The 24,878-nt window shown below is 38.6% G+C and overlaps 1 protein-coding gene across 8 annotated transcripts in view; it reads left to right on the top strand.

Annotated features, from left to right (window-relative positions):
• Positions 1-5,123: 5,123 nt before the first annotated feature.
• Positions 5,124-24,878, top strand: part of LOC108972766 — a 70,102-nt gene continuing 50,347 nt past the window's right edge. For 4 of the 8 annotated variants that reach the window (XM_018939597.1, XM_018939538.1, XM_018939554.1 and 1 more), the window contains exons 1-2: positions 5,535-5,692; positions 6,779-7,028. The gene's annotated coding sequence lies outside the window, so the exon portion shown is untranslated. Of the gene's footprint in view, positions 5,153-5,534; positions 5,693-6,132; positions 6,188-6,778; positions 7,029-24,878 lie in introns of those variants that run through there. The other 4 variants (XM_018939592.1, XM_018939565.1, XM_018939575.1 and 1 more) reach the window with 4 other exon arrangements.

Here is a 24,878-nt window from a genome sequence, read left to right as displayed (position 1 = left end):
TTCTTCGTACATTATCTGACATTCACAGTGGAGCCATCAAGACCTTCAACGATATCTCAGTGAATGGCGTACTTGGAGTCAAAGTACCACCCATTGCGGACGAAGAGCTCATGTTGCCGCAAAAGCGAGAGTGACCCTTGCGCAGCTTCGATCTAGATACTGTAGCAGGATAAACTACTACTTATTCAGAATAGACTCCGACATATCCAATATATGCTCAGCGTGCAATGAGTTCCCGCATGACCTCTTTACATGCCCTGCTAACCCTACTCATCTGATACCCTTGGGACCGATCCCGTCGGCAACAACTTATCTAATCCTTATCATCGGTAACGGGAATTAGGTACCCCTTACAACAACAAAATAATGCAATAGGATCTTATTGTTCTTTCCAACCTAACATTGTTGCTGGTTTACTTGCGCTGGATCCTCGTGGATCCGCGCCTGTTTGTATAGTAGGTGGAAGCATAGAAAGCCAGAATGCGGCACTTTAAACCGCTAATCCTAACCTACTCCCAACTTATATCTCAACCACCGAATTAAGTATTACTTCAGATCTCATCCAGCATACGGACTGACTGGTCATAATTAGAGCTGGCGCTTCGCTGACATCTTTCCATTTATCAAAGGAAACATGAGTGCAGTCAAATTTTTCATCGCACAACTACCGCCAAGTGTTGTTTTCAACCTTTCCCTTACATTTGAAAATCGACGGCATGGAAAAAGTACGTGTTCAGACTCATAGTACGTGCACACGCGGGACAGTACGGACTAAGGTCGTGATGGAATTGGAACAGATAGTTCTCAGTATTTAGGCTATGGAATGGAAGGGGGACCTACCCACTTCTTCAATATAAACACGAAGGGATGTCCGGGACTAGTCTGTGCGTCCACCATCCTTTGGTTGAGGCTTGCCACTGTTGCTGCCACATTGTGATGATTTTGTTTCTCTCCTCTTACGCCTGATAGCTGGTCCAATCGGGCGAATCAGCAGCGTCGCTTGATATCGTTCGGAAAACACTTGGTACTCAGCGGCTGAAACGCATGCACCCCTTATTGGCCATCATTCTTTATAGAGCATTTTCTATTTTGTTTGCTTTACTAAAGTATAAGCCAGTTTTCCCTAAATTTTAATTTGAAATCCACTATTACTCCAAGAGCGGGGGTTGTGAAATAATGTCGCAGCTTATACAATTCTCTAAAAGAATTTGAATTAATTCAAACTCCCAATCCACTGTTCTAAAGTAACTAGCATTTATTTGGTAGATTATTATGGCAAGGCATTTATATCTTAAACTGGAATGGTATTGGCGACGTTGCATTTGATGAGAAAATTTCATGTGCTTTTGATATCTATCTTAAATGTATGCATGTAAAAATCCAGAGCGGCTTTCAAAACCTGAAAACCAAAAAAACAGGAACTCAAAACCCATTATGCGGTCCACATACCTGCTGTGTCTTGAATGGCAATCCCCTAAACGAACACTTCAACTCGCAAATGCATAATTTTGAAATTAGTGAAAGAAGAATTAGTGTATGTATATTCTCATTGATACCTTGTAAATCATAAGTAGCTTTCATATTTATTATTTACAGTATACGGTTCGTCACACCCATTCACAGGCGCTTACTTACATATTCCCTTCGAATTTAGGAATTTATAAAAGCAGCTAACTGAGACGTCAAGCTCTCAACGCCCAATCTTTTCTAAATTGTTTTATCGCCGTTGGCGCAACACCATCTTCCCCTTGTCATATTCTTTTGCAGGCCAGAACTCCACCCGGCAAATACCGTAATAGTACCATGTTATTATGTTATTTTTTAAACCCAAACCCATTGGAGTTTAAGCAAAACTGCCCCAATTCCGCCCTAGCGGTGTGGCGATCCACTCATCGGACAGTATTTTCTAACTTGTTTGGCCAGTCAGCTGTGTCACTTAACCTGCGATAACCCCTGGTGCGGCCGTTGAAACTTTCTTCGTCCAGCTGGTTGCGTGTCCAAGCGCCATTAGAGTACACTCCACGACAAACCGGCCAAATAACACAGCTACATGCACCGTAAATATGTATATGTTTATCAGTACATACACATCAGAGGTGAAAGGTTGATCTACATTCTTCCACATTCTGCCACATTTTTGGCAAAGTATTAAATAAATATGTAATCCTTTTCTCACCTTTTCAACTTGTGCTGACTTTTTTCTCGCTTTTCCCCTGCCCAGATGTGTGCCTGTGCTTGTAACGGTATTTTCGGTTTAGGCTTATTTTATTACAAAGAATGATATATTACATGTGATAAAAATCTTTGGCTAACGTGTTATTTGCGAATTAGCTGTGGCTCCTATCCGTCATTATGCGACTCCGTTTACATTCACCGGTGAAAGTTATGAAAAATAAGACTAAAACAGCCGCTGCTGAGGCAGGGCTTGGCCATTGGATTGGGAATATGAAAGCGAGAGTTGAGGTTATCTGCACGACCTGAAAAACTTTCGAACGGTATATTGCGTGCTTACTTACACTTTTTACAGCATTATACATATACATTTGTACATTTGTGTAAACATTACATTAAAACATTATGGCTTTAAGAGTTTGTTTCGAAAATTATATTGACATTACAGTAAATGAGCTTTCTTATTGAAAAGTAACAATTACAAGTAGCCATTCTGTCAGTGGATGGCATGCCATACGTAAACCCTTCGAAGCAAGCGATATATCCACTTATCACAACTTACGACATCCTCTTCTCATTTCGTTCATTGAAAGAATCAGATATTATCTTGATTTCATTCCATAAAGGGTGATGTCTCAATAAAATCTACTATTTAATGGAGCAAAACCAAATGACGTACATATATATAATAATCCTAATTTCATCAAAATTACGTTTTGAAGACCTTTAAATTTAATCTAGGTATTGTATACAACGGGCTCATGAAAAGTTCCAAAAAGTACCGACGTTTTTGAGAAAAATTTTGTTCAGCGATGAGGCCAATTCCTCTTTCAATGGGTATGTAAACAAGCAAAATTGCCGCATTTGGGGCGACGAGCAACCTGAAGTTATTGAAGAACTGCCATTTCATCCACGAAAAACAACTGTGTACATATTTCTTCAAAAATGATGACGCTGAGAACGTAACCGTGATAACCGACTATTTGTTGCCTGAAACTGAAGCTCGTGATCTCGGCGTCACTTCTCACACATCGCATCAACCAATGTATTTACTGAGAGAAAACATCGGTGATCAGATAATTTCATGTTTTGGGGCAGTCGATTGGAGATATGTAAAGTTTAAATTATATGCGGACAATCAAGCTTCGATTCAGGCCTTGGAGCAAAACATCACGCGTGTCAATGTCCAGTTACTAGTCGAAATGCTGGAAAGAGTCATCGAAAATTGGACTCAACGGATGGACTATCTGAGACATAGCCGCGGCCAACATTTAAAGGGGAAAATCTTGAAAAAAGTAATGCCATTGAATGCTTTTTGGAATGATAATAAACATTCCCCATTAAATTTGATGTTTCTCTATTTTTTCCTTAAAAAAGTAAGGAATCTCGAAATTGAACACCGTTTAGAAAAATAAATTCATTACATGTGAAGATCTCATTTAGCATTGTTAGTATGATGAGTTTTAGATTATATGTATTTGTTCGATAATGAGGGTTGTCTCATAATGTCACTCCCAAAGAAACCTTCGTTCCTATTGGCACTGGGACAGTCGATTTTCACAAACAAATATATATATAAATATATGTATATATGATTCCATAGCAAGACCTTGCTGAATGTCAATCCCGGCTTAGTCATCGCTTGCACTGTTTTACCAGGACCGTTTCACAAACGGTTTGTATCCTATCTTATTCAAATTTAAATATACAAGAAGGTTTCCAAAGTAAACAGGACTTTTTGAATCCATCGGCCCCTGGTGGCGCCATCAATATGTCGACTAGTGCGTTAGAATCTCCTAGCTTTATCGATTGTCCAAAGAGAATTTCACGACATTTAATGGATTGGAAGTGAAGTTATTGCGTTTGAAGTGTCAGTATGTTGAGCTTCGAACAAAGAGCCAACATAAAACTTTTACCGAAAAATATCAATTGATGAAACAAGTTTTTGGCGATGATTGCCTATCCATAAAGCAGAGAGCGTCAACGTTTTCCAACATGTGGGCGAATCATCATTGAAATTCATGGAAATAGAATTGAACACTCTCCGTATTCACTTCTTCCTTTACGGAAAAATGCATTTGCACATGAAAGGAAAGCGTTACGCGGACGTAGAGGCCAACGACATAAAACACTCATTCGACATGCTTTTGGACCGTGTAAAAAGCTGTATTAAAGCAGAAGCAGAAAAAACGGAGCACACAAAATGGAAAATATTTTCAGTACCACACTTAAGATGTCTTTCGTTACCTACTATTTCTAATAGTTTATTTATATGCCTCAGTAATAAATATGCATTTTTATTGATCAGTTAAATGCATACGCAAATTATTTCATTTTAGCTGGAGAAACCAGTATTTTTCCTTGCTATTTCGATGTTTCAGCACAGAGCGTTTACCTAACTTCCGATTCTACGTTCCCTCTATCATAATCTATCCTAGTTTTTATTATTTGCCATGACGGTCTTAGCCAACCACACAACCGGTAAAATTCACAACATCCTCCTACACTCTCCAGTGGCTTCAAAGCCTTAGGAACTTTAAGCAGAGAACGTTTATCACAGACAGAGAATCATGATACACGTTCTCTGTTTATCATATACGTTCTCTGTTATTCACAGTTTTATTTTAATTCGCAAACCCTGAAAACACTCGTAACAATTGTGAATTTAAAAAACATTGAATGACCTACGCACTTGTTATCTTTCTCTCGCACAACTTTAGGAATAACTAAATAAATGCAGTGCATATTCACACACAGATAGATACCCCCAGCACAGTGGGCTATTGGAAATAGCTGGCCATTGCATTGGAACAGAAACATAACGGTCACTGAGGTGAAAACAGCTAGTCGCCGGCGAGTGCCTGTGCATTGGTGTCTCAAAAATAAGAAGCCTATTAGACTTTTTTAATTTGTGTGTGTTTTGGGAGATATTACAACCTAATTAGTCTGTGAAATATTATTACTTTGAGAACGTGAAATGGTAAACAGCAAACGCGAGTTGCATCTCGTGCACTAATGCACATTTTTATCTCGCAGATACGACGGCGTATTTTGGGCGCTCTGTCATGTCACACACACGCGGCAATCGACTTGAGCACACACACCCACTCAGATCCATTGCGAACAGCTGAGAGAGCACTCAACATTCACAATAAACAAATAGCAAATGTCAAAAACTAACAGTGAATGCCAACAATCGTTGCGTGCTATTTGTCTCTGTCACTCGCGTGTGCATCGCCCATGAAGCGACCGTCGAACGACAGCAGCGACGCCAACGTCAGAGTCAGAGGCTGCCTATTTGCATTTGCTAGAGTTCGATTAACTGCAGCGTTCGCGTAGCTTGCGAGTGAGTGAATGAACGAGGCACGAAAAAGTCATGTAACAAATGGTCGAGTGCGTTGCTGAAGCAAATTAGCTGTGTTTAGTGATAATTCAGTTAGTTATACTGCATAAAAGTAATTAAAAGGAAATAACAGTAAATGAAGTGTATACGAATTCGCGTGTATTTGAAGTGTAAGAGGTGTGTTTTTCAATGGAATTATTTGTGTTTTTTTCGACTGGCAGGGCTGCTTAAACAGCGAAGCACAGCGCATACATACAACAAATAAAGCGTTCACAACAGCAAAGCAAGCAGTGAACACCACAAAAATATCACAGAAAAAATTCAAGTGCAGACGCAAATGCGATTTTTGCTCTTTTTTCTTCCACCACCTTTATGTCGTTTGCGTCATCCGCTTTACTGCCAGCTTCGTTGGCTGACTCCTAATTTACCCTACTTCGTTTGGCGTTTCGTTCTACGCCTGACGCCCTGTAAACACTGCCCGGCGCAATCGGAAACCGTGCAACGCTCATACACACATCTGCAAACTGACATACATACTTCTATACATACAGACATGACTGTGTATGTAAACAAAAGTGCGCCTGCGAGTGTGTTTTCTGCTTGGAAATAATTCAATGCACGAAGCATTTGTCCTTGCGCGAGCAAGATGACAGGATAGTATTTCGCCGAAAGGTATGCGCGTATGTGTGGTTTCGCATGTAAACGTTCGCAAAGAATCAAAAAAAAAAAAAAAAAATACAACAAAAACATTAAAAGTTAGCGAAAGTTAATAAAAATGGCAATGGCTTAGCAAAGCCAAAGTGCAGTGCAGTGTTTTTGCGTTGTTTGCTTGTAACCAAAATAAAAAATATCAGCGAAATAATAAATTTTAATAGTGAAACTCATTTAATACTTGTGTTCCTCCAAAAAGATCGATTTTATTAACGCGAAAACAAAATATGCAAGAATCACTAACACTGGAGGTGGCTTCGCGTCTGCCCACGTAGTGGAGCGCCCGTAAACGCCCTCCGTGTCTCATCAACCGTGTCGCTTTGTTGTCCTTTGACATTTACCCCGCAGATCCGCCCACTTCCGTTGCACCGCATTGAATTTGCAAGTTTCCGAAACCGCAAAAACGCGTCTGCTCATTTGTGTACGTGTGTATGAATGTGCGAATAATTTCTGTGTGTGTGCGTGTGTGTGAGTGCCTGTTTACACATACATATTTCAGAGCAGCAGCGTTGATAATATGTATAATATTGAAATTTATTGTTTGTTTTCAAGGATGTCTAAATTAAAATTTAAAGCAAAAACATGAAAATTTGAGAAACAATTTAGTTCACGCTCTTGGATAAAAAATAAATAAATATTACCGCAAACCATTGAGAATTTGGCTATAATCGCGAAAGCGGTGTCTGCGCCAGTAAAGAAAACATTGATAATACATACATACATACATACATATATGGTAAATAACACTCCAATTTGGATTTCAGTTGCGGCAAGCGGTCTTTGTGATTCAATTTTATGTTTGGTGAGTGCCACAAAACTATAAAGTGAAAATATTATTGTATTTTTTAAGTTAATTTTGAAATAATTTTAAGAAGAAAATAATATTCCTTTAATTTACGCATATACTGAATTCATAGGAATGTAGTGCAATATTGTGTAGTTTTATGGTTCTAGCGAAAGGTAATCACCGCAAATGTCTCATTTCATTCCTAAAATATTTTTGATATTACTCATTTCCCATTTACTTGCCAAAGTGACCTAATCATGACTATTTGTTTTTGTATGAATTCATGTACCTTTTTATCTTTCTCTCTATGTGCTTTGATAAATTTTATTTCTTTATACATATTTATGTTTGTATGTAGTTGCACCACTGCTTTTCTTTTATTACTGACACTTAATTAACGAAAGTCTAGAGTTCCTCGTATCGATGCAAGCGTGCGAGAAAAGCCCATTTGAATGAAAATTTAACCTCGACCTCTACTCTGTGATGATATTGCATCAAAAGGGCGTAAAGGGTGCAAAGAAAGGCATTATATATATGAATGTAAGCAGTATTGTTCCCAGTAGAAAAACTATCTCATTTTGTTTGTAATTTTTTGATCAAAGTGGTTATGAAATAAAAATTTAAAGATACTTTTTTATTGAAGCAACTTCTAAAGTAACATTTGAAGAATTAAATTTTCAGCATAAATTTCAAAAAAATTGCTTAAAGCTGCCATACTTTAAGTTTCTGTAAAAGCTCCTAATTCAATAATTTTTCTTTGTACTTTATATTTTCCTAAGAATATTTCAAGCTTTATCCCTTTAGTTGCAATTTAAAATTTTTGGAATAATTTCCCTTAAGTTTATATAAAACTATTGCTTCGTTGAACGAATTTTCGCTGCCTGCCACCTGATTCCAGCATGAGTTTCGATAGAAACCGCCCATGCCTACTCAGTTCCACTTTGTCTGCTTTTACTTTGGCCGCCTCCCGCCACTTACCTTACTTATCAGCATTTGTTTACCTTCAAAGCACAGAGTGTAACCAGCGGCTTGGATAGCAGTCCCCCGCTCCCACCGCTAGACCACTAAAGCAGCTTCCGAGCCAGAAGCCAACCGACCAACGTAGCCGCCGAGCAACACAGACCAGGCATCATTCAACACATAAGCAGCAAAAGCCAACCGCAAACACACGTACACACGGTATATGTAATATGTATGTGTGCATGTACATCACTGGTTCGTTGACTATGGCAGCGCCTATTTGCTGCAAAGGCTGCACTTTTCGACAACAACAATTGCGCTTAAGCCACATTTCATCGTCAGCGTGTTCTTAACGTGCATACACTTTGTTATCCACCGTTATTAGTTATATACAAATGTACATATGTGTGTATGTATATAGGCGCATATATTATGCATATATATTTGCTTCTTTTCACATTTACCAAATTTTTTTTGCTGCTCTCTTCGCAAGCATCATCATCGCGTTGCAATAAGAAGGAAAAATGTGTAATCAGTAATAAATATTTAAATGGTTAAAAGTATGTGACAAACGTCGGAAAAGTTTCCAAAAGCTGTGTGGGTTGGCGCAATCGCTCCCAGCCACCTTCTTGTACTGCAGCAATGGCCTGTCCGCGCACACCCGCTCGGGTAAACATTTCGACAAATCTGGCTTTAAATTCGAAGTTTGTATGTGTGTGTGTGTGCTTTTAATCAGCTTTTTGTGGCGAGGCTATTTGCTGAGTAAACATTTTCTTTTATGCATACTTGTAAATTTAAGTGAATATTCATTATTTAAATGAGCAGAGTTTTGTGTTGACGCCCGAGCGGTGTTTGTCTACCTGCGTGGCTCTCATTAACTTGTGAACATTATTTGTTTAACTAATACGATTAAAAAAACATATTTTGATTTGAAAAAACTTTCCTCAAATAAGTTGATGCCGGCGAAAGAATTTTAGAAAGCAGCAGCTTACGCAGATCCACATGTTTCTTATGAATCGTCTACGGCAGTGCAAAAGTGTTGCATGAAAGTTCGTCTTTTCTAACTAATTTTATACCGATTCCAGCACCATCGGGTCCTTGCAATTGCAACAACATACATACGTAGGTGACAGTACTTTTGACGAAGAGTGTAGAAAACGATAAAGCAAACTCCTGATACTTCTTAAAGCAATGGACATTTTGAATCTTTCCGTACACTATTTCCATATTTTCACTATTGTCATGCCATAAGTGTTTATGTGTTTGGAACTGTATTTTCAAACCAGCAGCTGCCCCACAACCATCCGCATAAGTTGGCAATGAAATGTTATTCACTCTTTTGCTACATCATCGCCTGCTGACAAACAGCACAGATCAGGCAGTATGAATGGGCCGAAAATCCGACAACAACAACAACAGAAAGCTGAACTAAATAACGGGCCCAACTGCAGAAGCACAAAAACAAAGGAAAAACTAATAAATAATAACAGCAAACATTGTGGAAACAGAGCGCAATCATTTTGCACCAGTCGTAATATGATGCAAAAAGAGCATGAGAGCAGCAAGCGACGGAGCCGTGTAGCACCAGCCGTTTTGACTCCAGTCCGCGAAGCAAACTACTCACCAGCAGACAAGTAGCGCACAGCCGAAGCAACCGCCTATGGCGCTGTGAAGAGGAGAAGCGGAGTGAACGGCACCGGCGTTTGGCGCTGAATACTGCCGACTGGAGATGAATTTCCTAGAATTCGCCGTGATTCAGCCGCATTTTGTACTTGATATAACGCGACACCAGCCATTGGTGAAGGCAGCGCCTTTTTTCATAATTTTTTTTTTTTTTTCACGAAAAAAAAGCTGTAATGTATAGTTGTTTGGGTTAGTGCTCTTGTTGTAGTTGTACGACTACATGTACTCGTATAAGTTGTAATGTCTGGCGTGCTGTGAATTCATTTGCTTCAATTTCGAACTGATTTTATGTTTCTCTGCCCTTTATTATTTGCAAAAAAATATACAAAATTATTGCAGACAGTTGCAAACACTCGAAATGGACAGTTAAGGTTGCCAGACAATAGTGATAGTTACATAAATATATACATATATATATGCAAGAGTAAGCCAGAAGAGAAGTGAAGTAGATTGTTCATAATATTTTAAAAAATTTCTTTATTACAGTAAGTACTCGACATGTGTGACGGAATAATACTAGTACAAAATCGTTCCTTCTGAAAAGTTGTTTAAATTTTTTAATTTCAGAAGTTCACGTTTTCGAAAGTTACTTTCCAAATCATCGGTATGTGCAGTTATCAGCGTAAATAATGTTTTCTGTTTATTTACCTATTGAAAGTCATGTTAAGAGTCAAACCAAACACTTTTTATTCACAAAATATTCACACTTCTTACATAATCAACTTCAAGGAAGTTCTATGCACTCGCAGATTGGGTTTGTTTTGAAAGTGACAAACAATTTCAAATGAGTTTCGGAAACACTTTGCCTTCCGTTTAGCCCTAACCTTAAATTCGTAAACCCTCTAAAAATTGCAAATCCATTCCGCCTTTACGTAATATTCTCCCTTATGAAATTTTTCATAGTGATTTCATTAAAAACTCTCAACATTTTGCAAAATTTCCATTATTGATAAAGCTTTATTTTCTCTTCGGCTGCCACCGAGACCACTCAATAACTGAATGATGCTTTGCTTATTTTGTCAACCAACACTTTTCCATCGTTCATACCTTTATAAGAGGGGCATAACTTCATAGAATTAATGATGCATTTAAAATTAATGGCAAAGAACTTGGGAGACAAAGTGGGTGTACTTGACTTGTCGTCATCTGTCCAAGTGCAGTCAAGAGTTTTTGGACCTTAACCACACCAAAGCGATAGTGGACAGGTGAAATTGTCTGGGTATGGAATGTTCTAAGGGGTTGTAAACAGTTGAGCCGTACTAATGCACGCACTGACCAGACACTCAGGTTGAGACTTTTGTGGAAACTTCTGCCCCAGAATTCGAAATTGATTGGTAGAGATGAAGCACTTAATTTATAGTTTCAAGCAAGTATACTACAAATATTTGTTTGAGGTATTCTTGTCTGCTCTAAATGTATGTGTATATATGTATGTGGTTGCAGTCATTGGAAAATATGGATGCGCCCTGTAAGAATAAAGTACTGAAATATTTTATCTATTATTACTTTATTCATGTTTCTAGTGTACAGCCTTATAATGAAAAGAATAAAAGTACACTTTATACATATACAAGGTGCTTTCCGAAGTATACATGACTTTTTGAATCTAGGCCCCCTGGTAGCGCCATATATATGTGGACTTGTGCGTTAGAATCTTTGTGGATTGTCCATTGAGAATTTCATGACATTTCATCGATTGGAAGTGAAGTTATTGCGTAGGTTTGTGTTATCGGTGCGAAAATGAGCTTCGAACAAGGAACAACTTTACCTTTTTGTTTTAAAATTGGTGAAGCTTTTACCGAAACGTTTCAATTGATGAAACAAGTTTATGGCGATGATTGCCTATCCCGTAGCAGAGTGCACGAGTGGTTTCTACTTTTTCAAAGTGGTCGTGAGCACATAAATGACGATCAACATGTGGGCGAAACAATGGAAATGGAATTGAACATCTCTTAAACATCGATTTATCGCATTCTGACTGACCATTTGGGCTTACGAAAGGTGTTTGCGCGGTTTGTTCCGCAGAAATTGACTGACGACCAAAAATTGCTCAGAATCCAACATTCGATCGACGCTTGTGACTGATTATTTGACCAAAAATCACATTTTAACCATTAACCACTTCTTCAGATATGGCACCGTGCGACTTCTTCCTTTTCAGAAAGATGCATTTTCCCATGAAAGAATCATTTGTTCTGTTTTTTTTAAGTCCTGTTTACTTTGGAACGCTTCTTATATATACTACATGTTCTTATATATAGTTATATTAAGAGAGAGAGACTCGGTCTTTCAATGAAGAATTGGTCAGTCTGTACTAAATACAGAGCAGCCGTTCAACTTTCCTTTCTAGACCAACGTTGAAACCTTTCGGTCAACCGCCTAAACTCATTTGTGGCAGGCTCAAGGCTCGCTGTCGTTATGTGTCGGTTTTTCTTATTCAAACCTTGTAAGTCTGGTATAAAGTCGCTCCACGAATATCAACCTTGACGCTGAAGAAGTTCCAAAGGGTATATGCTTTCTTTGCAGAATGACATTCTCGCACACATATACTCGTGAATCTATGACACTGACTTTACCTCAATCACTTCAACTTTGAGAACTTTAAAATTGCCTTTTAAATAATTAAATTATATGCAAATGACTTGATTGCTTTTCTTGGCTCTTTAGTTCTGAAGACTAGCTTGCTTTCGAGTACGAGCTGCGCACCTAATACATACATACACATGTATGGATGTTTGTGTGGAGTGTGTATCGAAATTTCCAGCCGCCTTTTTACAGGCGGCAAATGTGTGGGTTTATCAATTTGAATTAATTAAGAGCCATGCGCCGCGCAACTTGGCTCCGTAACCGGCAAAAGTCAGTCTACCAATAGGCGTGGCACTATCAATAAAAAATAAAATTATGATTTTGCAATTGCAATGGCAACGCGAAATTGAGTTAGCTGCTGCGACACCCAAACGTGCCGAGTTCCACCACCACATCAAAGCGAGAACTACATATATATATATATATATATATATATAAGCGTGTGTTTGTGTGCGTGTAGTTTGCTACCAGGCAAGGTATACCTGGTGTTGCCTCGCAATACCCCACTTAAACAACCGCTACCTGAGCACTTAACTAGGCACAATTACATAGATTGAGTTGTGGTATTTTATATATATATATATATGTGTGTGTGTGTTTGTAGTCCAACAAGTCTTCTTGGAATTCTTCCCGCGGCACCATTACCATTCTGAATGGCTGTCAGCTACCGTTATTTACACGAAAGGTTGACGGTGGTGTCTAGAAGGCCGCTGGCAAGATTTCGTCAGTTAAGGACACTCCGGCTCGGCTTCAACGAACGTCACCGTTTTTCACCACAACATCAAATAGTCGGACCAAGTTATGCGGCGAAGAGTGTGTCAAGCAGCGTATTCTATGTTTGTGTGCGTGTTTGGAGCGGTGTGAGAGGCAAATACAAAATAGTGCTGTTTACACATATACGAGCAAATGTCCTTGGAAAGGGGCTTCAGGCAGTCGGGAGTCGTTACACCACTTCAATGTAAATACCTGTTAATGTGTGTGTAACTACGGGCAAAGTATGTGGTTATCATGTATTTGGGCTATTCTAAATGCAAAGCACTTGAACTTGACTTGAGTGCTTAACGGCGTACCTCAGGCAAACAAAAGAATACGTTAGCAGTAACTAATAAAAGTGCATGGAGAATGCAAATTGACACTCACAGCTGTTGTCCAGCCGTAGAGATGAACAGTGCGACACAATTCTCAACAATTTTCGAACACAATATCTCAAATTTATTTTAACAAAAAGAAAATTCTTCTTCCACTTTCGTATTAGATTTATACGGTAATATTAGAAGAAAGGACAGAAGTCACAAACACTGCGAGAGGAGAGTAAACAGCGACCTTTCATAATCGAAAATAATCAAATTCACCGAGAAGAAGCGTCTGTATAATATTTTAGATAACGTATGATCTACAGTAGACGAATGTGAAGGTGAACATAATTAGCAACCTATTAAGCGTACTATTCACAACACCGTCACCCATCTTGAGACCCAGCATTCGGCAAAAATATTCGACCGAACACGTCCAGTACGCATTGAAAATAATATGACAGTCTTAAATTAAAAGCATACAAAATACAACTTGCGAAAGAATACCTTACCAAGCGACATTACTTCTCTCTATGAACTCTTGAAATTTTCCAAGTATATTCGACGTTTTCGAGTTGTTTCGTTGTTGTCAACAAGCAAAATTGGCGCTTTTGGGGCGAAAAGGAACCTGAAGAGATTCAAAAACTTTCATGGTGTGATTTTTTTGCCGATGGAATAATTGGTGCATATTTTTTTCAAAATGTTGCCGGTGAAAATGTAACCGTCAATGGCTATCCTAACCGCACCATGATAACCACCTATTTGACGCCTGAAATCGAAGCTCTTGATCTCGGCGAATTTAGTTTCAATAAGACGGCACCACTTCCCACACATCGCAGCAATCAATGGATTTATTGAGAGAACACTTCGGTGAGCAAATAATTTCACGTTTTGGGCCAGTCGATTGGCTACCAAGATCGTATTATATCACACCGTTAATCTTTTCCTGTGGCGATATTCCACGCGGACAATCCCGCTTCGATTCAAGCCGTGGGGAAAACATCCACCTTTACCAGTCGAAATGCTTGAACGAGTTATCGAAAATCGACTCAATGGATAGACCATCTTAAACGTAGCCGCGGCTACGAATGGTAATAAACATTCACCATTAAATTTCAAGTTTCTGTGTTTTTTTCTTTACAAAAGTAGCGAAACTCAAACTGCATCACACTTTAAATAAACTTATCTATTATTTCCCGTCACATCATCGAGCTAATGTATGCATAAAAATATAAAACAAATATAGCATTAGAGCGAAATCACACAAAAATGAGAATAATTTGATGTCCTTCTCTTTTTGTAAATTTTCTTGCTGAGTTACAAAGTAACTGACGCAAGGAGCGCACAGGTAGCAACAAGGACACATAAATGTAAGCATGCTTGCGTTAGAAGAGAAAAGGACATGCAATTACCAGCTGAAAGCAAAATAAGAAACATGAGACTGGCGTGATATGCAATGTATATTCGTACCTCTACCAGAGACAAGCCATTTAAACACCAGCAGCAAGCTGACATCTCGCCATATTATGTCGCCGAACCCCGCACTCCACACTCCGCACTCAATTTGCAACTGTCAATAAGAGTTTCTGTGTTAAACAAATGTATATATAATATATGTACGTAAGTGGATCCAAAGAAAATAATCAGCAGCTGCATCGCTCTTAAGATGGTCTGATTGTTGTTGTGGTAGAAGCTGCAAGCAGGTTGAGGGTTCGCCTGCCGTTTGTAGCCGAGTCTGAACAGACAGTCCACTCGGAGCTCTCGACAGCGCTTCTTGAGCACGTTGACTTGAAAAGGTTTAAGGTCAAATAGGTGTTGCCATGTTAATAAGAAATATTTTGTAAATCGCAGCTCAGGTTTGTTTCATTTTTATACTCTCGCAACAAAGTTGCTAAAGAGAGTATTATAGAAGATTCAGATATAGGGTTATATATACCAAAGTGATCAGGGTGACGAGTAGAGTTGAAATCCGGATGTCTGTCTGTCCGTCCGTCCGTCTGTCGTGAATAAAAATTGAGATATCATGATGAAACTTGGTACACGTATTTCTTGGCTCCATAAGAAGGTTAAGTTCGAAGATGGGCAAAATCGGCCCACTGCCACGCCCACAAAATGGCGGAAACCGAAAACCTATAAAGTGTCATAACTAAGCCATAAATAAAGATATTAAAATGAAATTTGGCACAAAGGATCGCATTAGGGAGGGGCATATTTGATCGTATTTTTTTTGGAAAAGTGGGCATGGCCCCGCCCCCTACTAACTTTTTTGTACATATCTCGAAAACTACCATAGCTATGTCAACCAAACTGTACAGAGTCGTTTCTTTTAGGCATTTCCATATACCTGTCTCTTATACACATCTAGATGTGTAATTCTACGGAAGAAATGTCAGATAGAAACTGCATCCAGGCTTTTTTTTCTTAATTGAAAACAGGCGTGGCGTCGCCCACTTATGGACCAAAAACCATATCTCAGGAAGTACTCGACCGATTTCAATTAAATTCGGTATATAATATTTTCTTAACACCCTGATAACATGTACGAAATATGGTTGAAATCGGTTCACAACCACGCCTWAAATCTGGATTATCACTTTATCATGCGAGAGTATAAAATGTTCGGTGACACCCGAACTTAGCCCTTCCTTACTTGTTTAAATTGCAAAACTGGATCAGGAGACTAATAAGAGAGGTAATAATTTATTTAGAAATAATTTTTACAGCTTTCGAGCGGCTTTTCAAGCCCACATATGTTTTCGCAAGCGCATAGTTACTCCAATTATTAGCAGTCTCTGTTTTAGCTGACTTCCTTAATCAGTGTTTTATGATTGGCAGCAAATTGGACTATTTAGCGCATTAAAATTGAAAACCACCAAGCGAACATTTCATCATTATTTCACATTTGGCCACAAAGTCCACGAGAATAACCAATAAAATTTTAAGTGGCAGCACGCGTTGCTTATCGGCAACAAACACATGTATCCACCAACCTCTGCACTGGCGCTTATGCATACCCCGCAGTCACAGCGTTGACCATCGTGTCGCAATTTGCACTTCCATAATGCGCTTTTTATGGTTATAAACGGAGCCATTTTTGACGCTGCTGCAGGCAAGGACAGAGTGTCCAAACGATGTGTATAAATAAGCGAAAACAGCATGAAACAATAACAACAATTGCAGGAAGTAGGAAAAGTAAAGTAACAAGCTTGCAACGTGACAAAGTAGACACGCATGCCGAAGGAAGCGCAGCGAGCAGCGCTCCAGGAACACGGCACAACGAAAGGATTGCACAACACCACAGTCGGCTACAACCTGCGTGACGGAGCGGGAAACGCCTTTTACACGGAATGTTGCCAGTAAACGAGAAGGACACGAAAAGATACACCAACTGCAGCTGTTCGAAAATACATGTCTTGGAGCGGCCCGGTAGGAAACACGATGCGTAATTTATGGCGAATAAAAACAAACAAAATTATTAATTATTAAAATTGATATTGCTGAGTGATTAATCAGTTCTAAAATGGTCCCAAATAAAGCGGGTGTCAGAGCCGTAAAGCTCTTTTCTAGATTGGCTAAGGAAGCGAAGTGATATAGGTCTGATTGTGAACGAGAACAAAACGAAATATCCCCTGTGATCAAACAAACAGCCGTCGTTCTTGCGACTTGGCTTCCTCGTCACTGTTGAAAGTCATAACTTTGAAGTCGTAAATATCTTCGTATATCCTGGACCCAGCACCACCAGCACCACCAAAACCATTAACACCAAAAACAACGTCATTCCAGAGTGTCTTAGCCGAATAAGTATGTCGTCCGGTTAAATATATATTATAAGGTAATTCTCCCACCGACGTTATTCAGAACATTTCTTTATTGAAAGTACCTATGCAATATATAGATTTCAATATTTTACTTCGAATACCATAATAAGTATCAAACATTGAAACATTCCCACAAAATATCTGATACAAATTTCCAACTGGCCCGATGTGGAAAGTAAACAAGACGACTGAACGGTAGAGCCGCAAATGTGGAAGAATAATTTTGTACGTGGTGTGGGCAGCATAATGTACGTATAGTATATATGTATACATGGTGAAAAGCTATGAAAGACGTAAAAAATGTCATATGTTCAGGGAGTAGAGGAAATCATTTTATTCCATACACATTCGTTTAAAATCTGCTTTGATCAAAATTAATGCAACACTGTATGTGGTTTTTTTCAGAATAAAATAGTAAAATACATATGTGAAAATTATATTTTGTCATTGGGCCAATTTGAATTGTGTTGGTGATATTAAAAAAGATGAAGAGATGCAGAATTTTTCTCTCACTGAAAATTGAGAGCCGTAAATCATCTTACCGAATTCGAGAGTTGATGTAATATATGATTCATAGCTTTCTTTGGCAATATGCGTTAAAACTATTTTAATAAATTATAGTACTTCGACAGTAGACACAATATATGGTATAATAGAATTACGGTTTCACGTTTAGCAACTAGAAAACTGGAAGAACAGAATATGTGCTCTGATAGAATTGTAACCACTAAATTGGGGACGCTCTCATACTTTAAGAAAATAAGCTCGGTATCTCTTTATCACTGATATCCTATGATAAACATATTTTAATAGAGGAGGAAGACTTTTGATATCAGAAATATTCACCGGGCGTTTCCTAAACTTGTCTGATTTGGAAAAAATAATCTTACTTCAGTAGAGTTTAATACTTTTCGCACTAAAAATATTATAAATCTCAGTTCTGTCATTCTCTTTTTATTTACGAATATTATTTTGACATTTTCCAATGCACCTTATCGACAACGTTTGAAGAGTTACTGAAAAGGAAAACAAACGTTAATAATAACACAAACAAAAATGCTACCAGACAATCGAAGCATGCCAAAGCCGTTTGCGATGCAACATGGACGAAGATTAGAAAAAAGCAGTCAAAGGGATCAACAGAAGTGGTAGCATGTGAATGTCGGGAATAGTTACATAATTGGAATTAGTTTGTCAGTGCCTTTGTGCCTGTGTGAGAGTGCAAGAGTTGCTGAATAAGTTGTAATAGCAAAACTGTGTGGTGTTAAGTCCAAGTAGCAGCTGACAGCCTGTGCTACTACATTCTTTATTTTCTCCTGTCATGCCAATATATATACTTGTATGTATGTATGTCTGTATTTATGTATATATTTTAGAGAGGTACATACATACATAGTATATACACATGGGTATGACGTAAGCCACTCACTGACCGAAATGGCCTTATCATCCAATAAAATTGAATACAAGTTGAGAAACTCTGCTAGCCGCAGCTGTGGCAAAAGACCGTTGGGAGCACTTAAGCTAGCTTTCATTGGTAATTTAAGCTTGCAAAAATCAACCCATAAAAAATTAAATTGAAACGAGCATTTTAATTGTTCTTGAAGCACTACTTTGTTGGTCATTTAATGCCTTATGGTGCCTTTGGAGAACATGAATGTAGTACTGCGTAAAGTGGAAAAAAGTAAAAGAAAAGTATAAGAAAGAGAAGCGCACACAATTTAAGCGGTTTAACTGAAAAATGTCAATAGAGCAAGTAAGGCTGTCACAGTTTTTGGTTACCCACGAATATATATATTTTTTTATTTTGTTCCAAGTGCTGTATAATTGACACAGAACAGTTTTAAAGTCTAATTTTACTGATAATATTTTCCCAACTTTATTTGAAATCAAAAAATTTTCTCGTGTTAATTGAAACCATATCTGCTCACTTGCTATTTCCTAGGACCGCATTTAAGCAGAATCGCCTTAAGTCGCTAACAAATCTTATCGAACAGCCGTACCGGTGCAACGAATACTCCAAATGTAAGAAATGTAGACTTCACAGCGCGCAGCAATTCGGGCCTCATGCAATAGACTTGTACAATTTGCATAAACGACAGTGACAGCCGGCAAAACGACCGTCACATTAGACATTTGTTACAAAAAGGTAAACAAACTTTGCACGCGGAGACACTCACTCACCCACCACTATAGCCCCAAGCCAACCGGAGAAAAAGCCAGACACAAATGCCGCCTACCTTCGCAGCAACTCGTCACACTTTCCTATAAATTCGTACGTTTGTATGTATTGGTGTGTATGTGAATGAATGTAGCGAAATCCATTTTCACGTTTCCTACCGCATTTCGAAATTACGCTTACACAAATTCGCACACGCATACACATGCAGTTGGCTCTTGCGTAGCGTATGGGCAAATATAAATAAATACTTAAGGCAGCGCAATTGCAATGCTGCGCACTCCGCCTAAAAATAACGATCAGTCTGCGTCTGCAGGAAACCTAAAATTTCCATTGAAAAGTCAAGAAGCCACTGACCGCATAAATTCGCATTCAAATCGGCCAAGCCTAACCAAATACTTGAGTAAAGTAGCAACAACAGAAAATCACAACAAATCTGCTGAGTGTTTTCCTATGAGTAAGCACACATAAACACACACACATTTGTACATATGAATGAACGCCACTTGCAACATGCACCCGCTTACACTCACACAAATACGGTATCACAGGCTGATTTAATTCAAATATATGCCGCACTCCACCGTGTGTATGTGTGTGTGTTATCGTGGGCTCTTGCAGCTACGATTTGAGTTATGAATGTTTCATGGCACATTTCGCCAACGGGCCCAGCCTCCGCCTCCGCCTCAAACTCCCCAACTACCATTCGACTCAGTTCGCATGGCAGCATTTCACTTTATTTGCTCGAGCAAAGCTCTTGCAAAGCTCTTTCGCCGGGTTTTGGTTGCTTTTCACTCTATTTCCTTACAACGAAAAATCGCACACTCCGTAAGATCCCAATAAAACTTTGATGGGCGTATTTGCGCAAACGACAGCTATAAGTATAAAATGCATATAACTGTTAAACCTGGGAAAGACGTGGTCGAAGGAGAAAAAATTTATCGTTTTTCTTCTCTTGTTCCGATCTTTTTTTCTTATTTTTGAATAATCAATTTGTAAGTAGGGTATCAATATCATCTTTATTTTTTCGTTTTTAAGTAAGGAAAGCTAAAGCTATACTACACCCAACTCCAGGCTCTCCCACGCAACCACCTGATTAAGTATACTTCTTGGGAGTGATAAAACATTTAAGTCTCCTCAATAGCAGGGACTGACGGACGCCTAATCTGCTCTATATATCTCATGATTGCGTCTTCAAACCACTCTGAACACGTCGGACAATTCAGACTAATGTCGTGCTGGAATCTGTATATGTAACTTCTCATGTCATATACATACATAGGTGGAAATTCAGGTCCCTGTCCCTAAAGCTATAACAACAGAACTTCCTCTGGCATCTCCGCATACATGAAAAAGGACCTCAGTGCCTATGTTTATACATATGTAAGATGTCTTAACAATTATTTATTATTATTATTATGAATAATATGATAATTTGTGAAATGGAAAACGATTTCATTGATGGTGCTTTGTTGCATGGTGGGTCCTAAACCCAGCGCACAACCCTGGGAAGGCGATATTTCGCCTTCTCACTTTAGTTCGCCTTTAAACGGAAATTTTTTGGGACCACAGAGGATAGTTTCGTCCTAGATTGGAAGACGTGAGCTCTGTAAAGGCAACGTTTCTGGCCACTCCCAAGTAAACGGCGCTCAAAGAACTTTCCTCTCTTGCAGGAATTTCTTTCTACACATGTCTCCGAATTCCCCAGCTTCCGTCCTTATACCACACACTATTTATCCCTATTAATCTAAAGAGTTTGCTGAATATATTCTGGCGTTCATGGTTTCCTACCACACTCTAAACAAAGTGGATTTAGACAAACTTTTAAAAATATTTGTTCTCTTTATTACAAACTTTTACAACAAAGGTGTACCAAATATATAGTATATTTGCTGGATGTAAATTTCAGGAATCGATATCACCTCTTATACTCCACGACGCCCACTCACATTTYGATCAGTTTCTCGCCTCTGTGCGTGCATTATCAGCTGCCACTTGCAATCAGTTGAGACGCCGCTGCCAATCGACAACCGGAATCGTAATCAAAGTATGGCAGCCAAGACTCGTAACTGCCGAGGGCATCAGCTCGTTGATGTTGACCGGCAAAACAAACAAGAAAACACCGGCACATACACATAAGTGAATATGTATGTGTATATGTGTGCACTTAGATGAGCGTACAAATGTGGTTTTGCGGTTTATTGATTAGCTGATTGTCAAAGCAAACGCGAAAAGAAGCAAAGGAACCAGAAATTACCAAAGTGAAAGGTGGAGGTAAATAAAGAAAGCACCGCAGCACTAATCCAATGAAGAAACCAAGCAAACGAACATGCAAAGGGGAAATTTATTTCCGCGTAAAGAAATTACAGTGGTGAGATCGTCGACAGCAAGTGACTTCTCGAAAAGACGAGAAATATGGGCAAATATGAAGCACTCTCTAATCCCCCGCACATTTATATCACTCAACTGCATGCTAACGCCTTCAACACTTCGTGCGGTTGTTTATTAGAAAATAATGCATTTTAATTTCCTATAAAAACTAGAAGGAGAAACTACGTGCCACAAGGCATACAGCAAAGCAAGTCAGTGGGGTTTTCTTCGCTATTCCTCTTTGGTTTTCCTTTGGCGTTGCTCTGCGCAACAAGCAGAAATTATGTCAGCCCACAGTATTGCGTGTGTGGCCGCGACTATTTTTGGTTGCCAGTTTTGCTATGTGATTTCCTGTGTTTTATCGCCACAATGCGCCCATTCCTGCTGTTGATTGCCGCGACAGCATTTTTATTCGATTTTTCTTCTCAAACACATACAATCAGAAGCCCCATATACATATAAGTATATTTATGCATGTGTATGTGTGTGAAGAAGCCCTCATAACAATCAGATAATGTTGAAGGATATTGGGCATCAAAATTTCGTCTGTAGAAGTTAAGATTCATCATCCATTGGTTAACCAAGTAAAGGTACTTTTTTCAATAGCCTTTTTTTGACACATCACGCGGAAGCGTATAAAACAGCTGATCCATTCAACTTTACGGCAACACTGTTTCCAATTAGTGGTGGCCCACCATAACGCCATGGCCATAACCATAACCCTACCTATCAATTGAATTTGGTTATGTCCATTCAGGTATGGCACCTCTTATTGAGCCTTTAGTCTTTTAAAACTAAAAATATGCGGAAAAATTACTTCGTTTTTATTTACTAGAGGCCCACAAATGATCTCAAGACTTTTCTTTCGCATTTATTTGTTGCATTTCGAACGAATTCGTAAGCTAATCTCTAGCTGATTGGCTAAGCTCCGATTTAACACTAATCAACATTAATGGTACCAGAAATAAATAGTTGTTGTATAATTAAAATAAATGCACAGACTTACATATTTGCGTCCTGGCGTATAGGCGTATAGGCTAGCCCGTGAAATGTCATTGCCCATCTGTTGCTAAAATTTGTCTCATTACAAGTGTGCGATGATGTCCCCTCTCATTAACCAGATTGTGTCTCTAATATACATTTCTAATATGTGCCGCCTCCTCATCTCTGTGTAGCTCATAATATTTTCCTGGTAGCTCTTGCTGTTGTTGTTGCATTCGCAATTATCGCGCCTCGCATTCTGCCACATGCGGCGTTGAATTGCAGTTTCAATTTATACTTCGTTAATTGTGGCAATTGCGTCGCAAAATATAAAAGACTTTGTAATTCAGTCGCCACCGGCGTGCAGCTTGCATAAATATGTGCATGCAACATTTGCCACAAACCCTCAAGCATGGTCAACTTTGTAGTTCTGTCGGCTGCTCAGTGGTGTGGTTGACAATGGCCACACACACACACACAAGGTAAGTTGTTGCTGCTTTTGTTGTAGTATTCGCCATGGCTTTGACTTTGGCTTGGTGTGGTCTGGCGTTGTGGCGACTGTATTACATTGCCATATCTTTTTTTCTTGCGCAATATTTATTAGTATCTAAGTCGTTATTGTTGTAGCCGGGTTCTAGAATTGCTCTCGACCAGTTTTTCCTATGCCTGCGCTCCGCATTCAATTCTCATTAATATCGCTTGGCTTTGGAACTTGGAACTCAATTTTAATTAAAAACACACACGAGCAGATTGCACACATGTTTATGGCATACATACTATACATACACACTCACATACACATGTCAGTATATCATTGGACAATTTTTTTGACGTTTGTCTGCTTAGTTTTGTCCGTTTTCATGACACTTGTGAGCTAATGTGCGATCGAATTGATTAATAACAGTGCGTTTGTTGGAAGCTCAATGATTGATTAATGGGTGCCCAATGCGTGGGGGTGTAAATGGGGCGTTCTTCGCCATTTCTGAATTAGAGAATTGAGTTCAAATTGTTAAACGACTGATTTAGTAGACAATTATTTTGTTCGCCAGAATTGTGTAATATTTGCTCTGCTTAGTAACTATTTTTATTTCAGTGCATTAGCCAACTATTCCACTTATTTCATGTTGAAACATTTGTTGAAGGAATTCTCCTAATTTTGTGAATCCAACGCATTATCAATCCCACGCTCAAATCACTAAAATATTTTCAGTGTTTCACGTTTGTTTTTTAGGCTTCTACTCTCTTCAAGAAAAAAATATTGCTTAGTTGCAGCTCCTCATTACGTTTAGATCATATTAAGAGCGGAGGAGGGTTAAATATTTTGTGCCCGAAATTGTAACTGAAAATTTAATTAAAGACCGTTTTCTCACTGTCAATCTGTTAGCAGCCATCTGTGTTTGTAAACTTTGCCTAGATTTCTTCTATCTTCACTTCTTAACTTAACTGACAGATGGCCCTAAACAGTGTAGAGCTCATTCAGGCCCCGAGCGTGAAAGTTTGCCATACTTTTCCTCAAATCGGTCTTTGTCGAACTAAGATACAGAATTAAAATAATGCCAATAATAATACTAACAAAATAGACAATTTTTTTGTAAATTATGACTTTCCTTATTTTTTACTCTCCTTATGATAGTTGTTCACTCGTTTATCTATTCGTTGGGTTTTCGTGATGGAAACCATTTGCTATTAATTTCGATCTTTCCTCAAAATTTTGGCCGCTCAATATCCAACTTTTGCACGTACGAATTTTTATTGAGCTTCCAAAGCATACATACATATATACCAATGGTCAAGTACATATAACCCGGATTGGTTCATTCAAACCACACAGGTAAACTGATCAGAAAACTTTATTAGATTGATATATCGTTATGTTCAACATTTTGTTCAATGAGTTGGTTATAAAGATGCAAACTCGTACCAAAAGATCTGAAACCTGAAAGCGCCTTACAAGCATTATTTGTACAAAAATACCTGAAATGTAGTTTTTATATTTTGTCATATACCATACCATTGTTGTGTTGACTTCACAGACTTCTGTTGATTTTTTGTTGTTGGCCTGGCAGTATTTAAGTACAGGGATTTCAGCCAAACTCTAATTGCAAAAGTTCAAGTTTTTGTATATTTTTTACGCAAAGTTTTGAGCACAATATACATACTTACATAAATATGTGCATAGTATACATAAAAAGTAAACAGTTGAAAAACAAATATT

Source organism: Bactrocera latifrons, unplaced genomic scaffold (assembly GCF_001853355.1).
Source record: "Bactrocera latifrons isolate USDA-ARS-PBARC rearing strain unplaced genomic scaffold, ASM185335v1 scaffold_11, whole genome shotgun sequence".
Lineage (NCBI taxonomy): Eukaryota > Metazoa > Arthropoda > Insecta > Diptera > Tephritidae > Bactrocera > Bactrocera latifrons.
Note: the sequence above shows the minus strand (reverse complement) of the source record. Positions and strands in the feature narration are given on the sequence as shown.